This window comes from Canis aureus, chromosome 2 (genome assembly GCF_053574225.1).
Source record: "Canis aureus isolate CA01 chromosome 2, VMU_Caureus_v.1.0, whole genome shotgun sequence".
NCBI lineage: Eukaryota > Metazoa > Chordata > Mammalia > Carnivora > Canidae > Canis > Canis aureus.
This window is the reverse complement of record NC_135612.1, coordinates 20947770-20958677: the sequence shown is the minus strand read 5'-3', so window position 1 is coordinate 20958677 and position 10908 is coordinate 20947770.

The window sequence follows — 10908 nt, the reverse complement described above, 5'->3', positions numbered from 1 at the left end:
TAGGATTAAATATAATAGATAATGGTAGAATCTATCAGAGAAGATATAAGAAACCATAACATAAACAACTTTGTAATTAAATTATAACATACAAACCTATACAAATTTAGGAATGAAAGAAATTATATCTTTCAGATGATGTTTAAGGGTTAAAGGTTTAGGCAGTTGTTTATGAACTTAACACAAGGCTTGCATTATGAAATTAAATTTTTTTCCTACAGCATAGTGTGATTAACAGAATTTTAAAACAGAGTATAATCCTAATAAAGCTAAATACACCAAAAGGCAAATCACATACCACAGTATGAGGTTAAAGAAATAACTAAGATGATTATTTATGTACCTATGATAACATAATGACGAAAAGCTTTTTCTTACGGTTAGTCCTTGGTACGTGTGTGTGTATGTGTGTGTGTGTGTGTGTATATGAGAGAGAGAGAGAGAGAAACTAGTTCCTACCCCTCTCCTCACATGGAAAACAATTCTGATAGCGTTCAGACATTGAAAGATGAATGGATAAAGAAGATGTGGTCTATGTATACAATGGAATATTACTCAGCCATTAGAAACGACAAATACCCACCATTTGCTTCAATGTGGATGGAACTGGAGGGTATTATGCTGAGTGAAATGAGTCAATCGGAGAAGGACAAACATTATATGGTCTCATTCATTTGGGGAATATAAATAATAGTGAAAGGGAATAGAGGGGAAGGGAGAAGAAATGGGTAGGAAATATCAGAAAGGGAGACAGAACATGGAAGACTCCTAACTCTGGGAAACGAACTAGGGGTGGTGGAAGGGGAGGGGGTGAGTGTGGGGGTGACTGGGTGGCAGGCACTGAGGGGGGCACTTGATGGGATGAGCACTGGGTGTTATTCTGTATGTTGGCAAAGTGAATACCAATAAAAAATAAATGTATTATTTAAAAAAATAATAATAAAATAAAAAAAAGAAAGTTATACGATGCTGGTGGCTTGAATCATTACCTTTCCCAGAGATATTTCTCAAGAGGTATCAAAGCATTATGCAAATGAGCAAAGGATAATGGGCTTCCCAAAGATCCCTGAATTCATTCAGGAAGACCCTTGGTCTCCAATTTTCCCACCAGGAAATGTGAATTTAAACTCCTGATGGCCTCTAAATGTTACTCAAAGAGGACTATCATTTGGTAACATTTTCTAAATATCTCAACACTTCAGCATAAAATCTTATATGAATTTTGGCCCTTACTTTACTATACACGTATTTATTTTAAAATAAAAGTAATGGGTTCTCCAATCTGGAGCAAAATTGGTACTCAAGAATGATTCCAGAAAACACAAAGTCACATTTGTTATTTTGAGTATCCCCTGTGCATCCCATTCTACCCCGGCATGTTGATGAATGTCTATAATATTTGACTCAGAATGAGAAGGATGAGTATACTGTTTTTTACTAAACTGATAATATAGACAGAAATAGGGTCACCTGAATGGCTGAATAATCATCTGCCTTCAGTTCAGATCATGATCCCAGGGTCCTGAGATCTAGCCCCACGATGGGCTCCCTGCTCAATAAAGAGTCTGTTTGTCCCTTTCCCTCTGCCCCTCCCCTCCATCATGCTCTTGCTGTCTCTCAATGAATAAATAAAATCTTTAAAAAAAATGTGCAACCTTTAAAAAAATATATAGACAGAAACATGTATCTATATGAATCAGTCAGCACCAGAACAGAACAAACAGGTACGATATATAGAAACCACTCCTTATGTTTTGTTTAAATGAAATGTAGTCATATGTATACTGAATATAGTCTACCTAAATCAAGATAGGCCTTTGGAAAATACACTGGCCTATTCTGTTCTAAGATTAGCGAAGAATTATGAACATATATGGCCAGAAATAGTCTCTCCAAAGCAAAAGAACTAAGCAATTACGGTGAAGTTAGACAACACAGAAAGTCACTTGAGATCATTCAATCTCAAAAAATCCTAACAATGTATTTGTGTGATGTTTGAGCTCAAATATTATTGCCCAAACCTCCAACATCTCTATAAAAATCCAAATTAAGAGTTTTAGAGCCAAAAAAAAAAAAAAAAAAAAAAGAGGAGGGAGGAGTGTATAATGCCATGGAACTGGGTATTTGCCCACAAAGGAAAAAAAAATAAAAAGATAGTCATCTTAGTCAATAGTTTTTCTTTGGATTTTCGTTGTTTAATTTTTAAGGCAAATATCACATAATACCCAGAAAAGTACCCAGATTGCAGATTATCCTTCAAAAAGATCACAGCCTGGGCATTATCTTGTCTGTAATAAAACTCCACATTCACACCATATCACACTGAAATGTTTACCTAGTAAAAAGCCAATTTCTTACAAGGATTAAAAAGAGGAAGTTCTAAATTATGACAGCTGCTGATACTATATATGAAGTAGTCATGATCACATCCATGAGGCCCTGGGTGGAAGCACTCAGACTGAAGCGGCAGCAAAATGAACAAACCTTTTTTTTTTTTTTTATTTGAAAGAGAAAGGAAGAGGCTTTTTACTGGAGCCCAAGTAGGGACAGCTACCTGGGATACACAGTCTTCACAAAGAAGAAAGTGCTTCAGGGAGGGAATATTTGGCAGAGGGTTATCAAAGTTTTCATGATGAAGGACATTCCAGAAAGTTACAGACTTTATTTTATGTACTTTATTCCATGTTTTTTCTCATGTTGCTAGTATGTGCAAGACTGTATGACTAATCTTATAGGAACAAGAGAGATTTTTTGTTTTTCTTATCTTTATGTTAAGAATACTCCTTTTTGGTTTTGTTTTGTACAAAGAAGAATGTACAGTGTGTGCTCGAGGCAGAAAAAGAGCCCATGCTTTGAGGTTTTGCTGTGTCACTCTGACCTTAATAAATGTTAGAGTAGGGATCCCTGGGTGGCGCAGCAGTTTAGCACCTGCCTTTGGCCCAGGGCACGATCCTGGAGACCCGGAATCGAATCCCACGTCAGGCTCCCGGTGCATGGAGCCTGCTTCTCCCTCTGCCTATGTCTCTGCCTCTCTCTCTCTCTCTCTCTCACTGTGTGCCTATCATAAATAAATAAAATAAAATAAATTAAAAAATAAATAAATAAATGTTAGAGTATAGCTTCCCTGGGAGCCCCAGAGCAGGGCCCACAAATATTAAAAGTTGAGAATTTCCTTTGTCAGGAAATGATATAAATGTTCAGATGCTAAAGCACTTGCACTGTAATATTAGCATATTCAAGGTATTTGAAAATCATTAAGCTAGGTATGCTTTTAGTTCTTCTTTTGTCACTCTTAGACAAATTAATATTAGTATGACATTTTCTGACATATCCAGTAAAGGGCTACTATCCAAAATATATAAAGAACTTATAAAACTCAACACCCAAAAACCAATCCGATTAAAAAATGGGCAGAAAACATGAACAGATATTTCTCCAAAGCAAACATAAAGTGGCCAACAGATGCATGAAAAGATGCTCAATATCACTCATCATTAGGGAAATGCAAATCAAAACCATAATGAGATATCACCTCATATTTGTCAGAATGGCTAAAATCAAAAACACAAAGAACAACAGGTATTGGTGAGGACATGGGGAATAAAAAGAAACCTTGTACACTGTTGGTGGGAATGCAAACTGGTATAGTCACTGTGGAAAACAGGGTGGGGTGCCTCAAAAAGTTTAAAACAGAACTACTTTATGATGCAGCAATCATACTAGTGGGTATACAAAAACACTAATTCAAAGGGATACATGCACCCCTAAATTTATAGCAGCATTATTTACAATAGCTAAGAAACAGAAGCAGCCCAAGTGTCCATCAGCTCATAAATGGATAAAAAAGATGTGGAACATTATTCAGCCATGAAAAAGAGTGAAATCTTGCCATTTACAATGACAGGAGTGGAGCTAGAGAGTATGATGCTAAGCAAAATTACTACCTTATGATTTCACTCATCCATGGAATTTAAGAAATAAACAAGCAAAGGAAGAAAACGAAGGAGTCAAAGCAAGAAACAGACTTTTCATTATAGAGTACAATCTGATGGTTACCAGAGAGGAGGTAGGTGGAAGGATGGGTTAGATAGGTGATAGGGATTAAGGAGTGCATTTGTTCTGATGAGCACAGAGTGTATATGGAACTGTTAAATTACTATATTATACACCTGAAACTAATGTAACATTGTATGTTAACAAACTGGAATTAAAATTAAAACTTTAAAAAGTTATATTACATTTCCAAGAGAAAGCAAAATCTAAACTTGAGTGCATGCTATGTGTCAGACACAATTATGTACATCCATTATTCTAAACCTGTCCTACATTGACACTATCACCATTCTTAAGATGAGCATTAGATTCAGCTAAAGAGTCAAGTAACTCATCCAATCTTGATCAGCAAGCAAATCAATGGCTGAGTCAAAAGTTGAACTGAACTTGAAACATGAAAGATTTTCACTCCACTTCACTAGCCATTGCCTAGCTCTTCCTCATGCTGTCCCCCAAAAAAGGAAACTTAGGAATTCCTCCAGAGAGGAGAAGCTGTTATTTTCTTTGCAAAGAATGGGAAATTTATCCGGAATTTATCTTTGATTCCAATTTGTGGCTCAGCCACAAGGACAGCAGACAGATTATGGTGGGTCATTGGAGTTCTCTAAGGCAATTGGTAAGAGTTTGCATTAATCAAAATTACATAGAGGAAATGTTTAAGATACACATTTCCAGAGCCCAACTTAGAACCACTATAAGCAATTTCTGGTAGTGGGTACACGCATGCACATTTTTTTTTAATTTTTATTTATTTGTGATAGTCACAGAGAGAGAGAGAGAATGAGGCAGAGACACAGGCAGAGGGAGAAGCAGGCTCCATGCACCGGGAGCCCGACGTGGGATTCGATCCCGGGTCTCCAGGATCGCGCCCTGGGCCAAAGGCAGGCGCCAAACCACTGTGCCACCCAGGGATCCCCCACGCATGCACATTTTTTAGGAAATGTTTCAGTGAATCTTTACACAACAAAACCCCTGCTCTAACCAGAAGAAATAGTCCAATCCCAAATCAATCCCAAATGGTTAAACCTAAATGGGAAGCTAACAATGATATCTTGAGATAGCCTCAGAGCCAGACCTGCATCTCTTCAAGTAGTTAAATTCTGTCTAAAGAAGCATGTTCCAAGAGTTAACTGTCCTCTGGATAAAAGAGTCAGCCCTAATAAGGGTTTCTAGTTCTCTTCAGACTGAAACTAATTCAAAAATTCTTACTCATAGAACTAAAATTTTAAGTCATGTTAGGCTTTGTAAAATTATCAGGTAAACCCACCATTGCAGTTCTATGCTTAATGAACAACGAAAATACAAACAAAATAACACAGATGAACAAACAGATGAACAAACACCAAACAAAGGGTAATTTCTTTGCATCCAAGAAAAGAATTTTTTTTAAAGTGTGAGTTCCTTGCAATATTCTAAACAAAATCAATAGCTTTTGTGATATGTTAGATAATTTTGCCAGGTATATTATAATGAGAAAATAAAATTTTCAAATACATTCTGAGCATTATAGAATCTAACTTTGTATGGTACCAGGATAGAAATGTGAGGACAAAAATTTAAGAACTCTGCTACGAGCCAAAGAAGCAGCACATCTCAAGTCATCCTCTACCTAAAAAATCCTGTGAGAGATGGGCAGCCCCCAGGGCTTCTGTCTAAGAAACAACATTCCTACCAGGCCCACTAGAATTCTGTTACCTAAGGAAAGGAGGATGGATAATACAAACAGTGGAGAAAGAGGAAGGGATCTAGGTCCTAGTCCTGGCTACTACTCTGCCAAGTACAAACTGTGTTTCTTTTAACAGATTACTCAATTTGGCAAGACCTTGGTAATAATAAGGGACATATATGGAACTACTTCAAGAGTATAAAGTAATTTGTTTGATTTCTTTATCCCTAAATGATCTGACTAGGAAGACTATGTGAATCACATAAATACCTTTGAGAAAAGATATAGAAGAAAATTAGAAGGGAAAATGATTTTTATAAGGTAAAAAAGACCTTTAAAGATATATTTAAAAATAAAGGTTGAATAATATTATAAGCACAGCACAGTGTTTAATGAATGAACATTCAAAATGTATTGCTAAGGACATAATGTATAAGTAATACACATTCCTTTAATATTTACAGATTATCAAATATAATACTATCAGTAAAGATATAGTCATCTGCTTTTTTATTTTGAATAGTCTTATTTATTCATTTAAAATCTATTCCGAAAAGACTTGAATAAGCTAAGTAATTGGGCATTTTTTATAAACTTATTTGTTTGAAAGGCAATTGAACAATAATTAAAACAACTGCAAATTAAGAAATCTATGCAATTTCTGAAACCTTAAAAGATAGTCCAGAAACAATTCTAAAATTTCCATTTCTTAAAATAGCTAAGTGCCAAAATATATCCCCTGGTGCTAGTTAAGAGATTTTGTATTCACATATGCAGTATCATTCACAAAACTACCTTTTCTTCAATGGAGAGGGAAATAAGGGGTGGTCTAAAGCAGGCTTCTAGGCTTCTAGCATCAATACTTGATGAGACGAGAACTGTCCAAACCCTTTAGATGCATTATCTTGTTTCATCTTCTCAATCATTTGAAAAGGCAAGTAATATATTATCTCCATTTTACAAAGAACCTCAGAATACAGGAGGTAAGTATCTTCCGAAAAGTCAGACAAGTATGAAATGAAAAAGCTTAAACATAAATACAGCTTAATCTGAAGTTATCCTCCTAATTACCTCATTTTCCTGCCTCTCTTTCACCTGATGTTTTAAGAGAGTATTACTTTCTGCCTACACATAGCTACAATTTCCAAATATGGCCACCCTAACCAGGTATTTTATTTTTCATGATGCTCCAACAAAATGAAGAATTTCTACCACGAGACTTTCTGCTTCTTGTATCCCCACCCCCTTATCCCTGCCCTACTCACCAAGATAATCTCGGGAGGCAAAAAGAACTTGCCTAGAATATGGAACTTCTTAGAGCTATCACAGTCAAGATATTTGTAGAAAGATGACTCCAGGATTCCCAAAGTGGAGACAAAATGAGGAGAGGCAAATTACTATGGCTCTCCCCTGAAAGTGAAAAGGGGAACAGTTAAGCCTACTATTATGTTGCTTGTTCCCTGAGAACAGTATTGCCATCATGGAAAAAGAAGAAAAGAAAAGTATTTTCTCTAGAAAACCAAATACATTACATGCAAATCATTCATGTGCTCTTTGAAAGATTTATATGATGGTGAGCCCAAGATTTCTCACTTCTATTCCATTTTTGGAATGTCTCCCTGGTCATGGCTTAAAACATCACAAAAAAGCCTTTTGCCAATATTTCACTGCTAATTCTAAGTCATAAGACATAAGTCATGTCTCCAATGCAAGGTCTATGCCCTGTGATTGAGAGCATACATTTGAGTATGAGTCAACTAGCCCAAATGGGTAAAAAGGCAACATCTTATGGGCAATGTCTTATCACCCAATAGAGCACTTTATCCAAATATATTCCTCTGAAAACTGAAAAGGAGAAATGCATCATATACTCAATTGATTTGTGGGAGACCCCCAGGTCCTACAATTCCCTTCCTACCATACTCCAGAATATTCACAAAAGAAGAGACAATAATAAAGTAGCACTTGGAATGTATGAGCACAGTTAAGACTGTGTGGAAAAACATTGAGTACTTTGCCATAAGGTAGGAACCAGAGAATTTTCTACCACAATTCCAATTCCAGACTCAACCTGCACAGAAATCAGCTGTTTCCCAGTCCAACCTCTCTCAATGCCAGAATTGTACTGTGGCCTCCCCTGTGCCCACTGGATCTACATTAGCAATAGCACCAAGAGTATTCCATATTGCTTTCATCATTTCTGCTTTTCTTTTTTTTTAATTTTCAAATAAGAGCTCTCATGTAATCTCTGGTTCTTTCACAAGTAAGATTTTTGAAGAGGAAAAACAAACCATGTTAACCTTTACAGCGTCAAAAAAAAAAAGTGATAAACCAAAAGCATAATTAACTTTGTTCTTTTAACATAACACAGTTTCTTTGATAGATCCCAGCTTACTAGCATTTCCATAGGCCACTTTCTTTCTCAGTACATACAGATGAATGAAAAAATTAAACGATTTTTGTGACCTATAGTATGGTCAGACTTTATTATGCTAATTTCATGTACCATATTCAACAGATTTACCATTTTCCTACTAACTAATAAAACTATATTCAACAGATTTACCACTTTCCTACTAGTTAATAAAAATTTTTACTAAATTTTTCTAGTCTTATGGTTTCCATGTCTTGTCTATCATAAATAATGATGCTATGAACATGGGAGTGCATCTCTTAAAGTTAGTGCTTTTGTTACCTTGGGATATATTCCCAGAAGTGCAATTGTTGGATTTTATCATGGTCTACATTTTATTTTTTGAGGATTCTCCATTCTGTTTTCCACAGTAGCTGTACCAATTTACAATCCCTCCAAGAGTGCACAAAGGTTTCTTTTTCTCCACATCCAGACTAGCATTTGTTACCTCTTATTTTTTTGATGATAGCCATTTTGAAGGCCTGAGGTGAGATCTCATTGTGGTTTTAATTTGCATTTCCCTAATGACTGAGGTTGTGCATCTTTCCACTTACCTGTTAATCTTTCATATGTCTTTTTTTGGAGAAATGTCTACTCATGTCTTTTAGGTTACCTTTTTTTTTTCTACTGAGGTATACAAGTTTTTCATCAAATATATGGTTGGCAAATATTTTTCCCATCCCATAAGTTGTCTTTTCACTTTGTTGATGTTTTAATTTTCTCTGAAAAAGCTTTTTAGTTTGATGCAATCCCTCTTGTTTATTTTTTATTTTATTTCTGTGTTTTAAGCATCATCTCAAAAAAATCATTTCCTAGACTCATGTCAAGGAGCATTGTTTCTATGTTTTCTTCTAGGAATTTCCTGCTTTCAAGTCTTTCATCTAAATCTTTTTAACCCACTTCAAGTTAACTTTCATGAGTGAAAATGTTGGTCCAGTTTCATTCTTTTACATGTAAATATATAATTATCCCAGCACTGTTTATTGAAGAAACTGTCTTTTTTTCTCCATTTGAGTATTCTGGGCCCCCTTATCAATTAGTTGTTTGGGCTTATTTTGGACTTCCATTGGTGTATATGTCTATTTTTATGCTAGCTCAATACAATTTTGATGACTATAGCTTTATAGTATAGCATGAAATCAGGAAGTGTGATACCCTTCTTTGTTCTTCCTCAGGATTTCTTTGGCTATTTGGGGTGTTTTGTGATTCCATTTAAATTTTAGGACTGATTTTTATACTTTTATAAAAAATGCCATTGGAATCTTGATAAGAATTCAAATAAATCTATAGATGGCTCTCAGTAGTATTGACATTTTAACAGTATGAATACTTCTACCCATTTATTTTTATCTATAATTTCTTTCATCAGTGTCTTACAGTTTTCATTGAAGAAATCTTTGACCTCTTTTGTTAAATTTATTCCTAAGTATTTTTTGGATGATATTATATAAGAGATCAATTTATTTCCTTTTCAGAAATTCCACTGTTAGTATATAGAAATGCTCCAGTTTTTTGTATGTTAGGTTTTGTATCTTGCAACCTTACAAAATTCATTTATTAGCTTTAATAGCTTTCTGGTTGAGTCTTTATGATTTTCTATAAATAAAATAATGTCATCTGCAAATAGAATGTTACTTCTTGCTTTTCAATTATGATATCTTTTATTATTTCTTTTTCTCACCTTATTACTCTAGCTAGGATGTCCAGTAGTATGTTGAACAGAGTGGCAAGAGTGGGAACACTTGTCTAAACTCAGAGAAAAAGCTTTCATCCTGTCTTGTTCCTGAACTTAGAGGAAAAGCTTTCATCCATTGAGTATAATGTTAGCTGCAAGCTTGTTATGGTGTTTAAGCTGTAGGCTTGTTAGCTCTAGTTACAGTTTGGCTGTGGGCTTGTTAGCTATGACTATGGTTAAGCTGTGAGTTTGTTAGCTATGGCCTTCCTTTATTATGTTAAGATGTGTCCTTTCTTTAATTTATTGAGTTTTAATCATGAATGGATGTTGAATTTGGTTGAACACTTTTTTTCTGCATCTATTGAGATGATCATATGAATCATTTCTTTCAGCCTATTAATGGGATGTATCACATTATTTGATTTGCATATGTTGAACCAACCTGGCATTCCAGGAATAAATCCCATTTGATCATGATGAATGGACATTTTAGTGTGCTGCTGAATTAGGTTTGCTGGTATTTTGTTGACAATTTTTATATCCTTATATATCAGGAATATTGGCCTATAGTTTTGCTTTATTTTGTTTCTAGTAGTGTCATTTTTCTGGTCTTAGTATCAAGATAATGGTCTTCTAAAATGAATTTGGGAGTATTCCCTCCTTTTTTATTTTTTGAAAGAGTTTGAAGATGATTGGTGTTAATTCTTCTTTAAATGTTTGGTCACCAATCAAGTCATCTGGTTCTGATCTTTTCTTTATTTGGAGATTTTTTTTCTTATTATTACTAATTCAATCTCCTTACTAGTAATTGTTCTATTCTGATTTATAATTTTGTTGATTTGAGTAATTTCTCTTTTTCCTTGGTTTGTCTAGATAAGGGTTTTTCAATTTTGTTTATCTTTTCAAAAAACTAATTTTAGTTTAGTTCATCTTTTCTATTATTTTTCTCTTCTCTATTTCAGTTATTTCTACTTTAATATATATATTATTTAGTTTCTTCTGCTAACTTTGGGCTCAGTTTGTTCTTTTGTTGGTCCTTCAAGGCATAGAGTTAGGTTATTCATTTGGGGGAACTTTCTTGTTTCTTACTATAGGCACTTA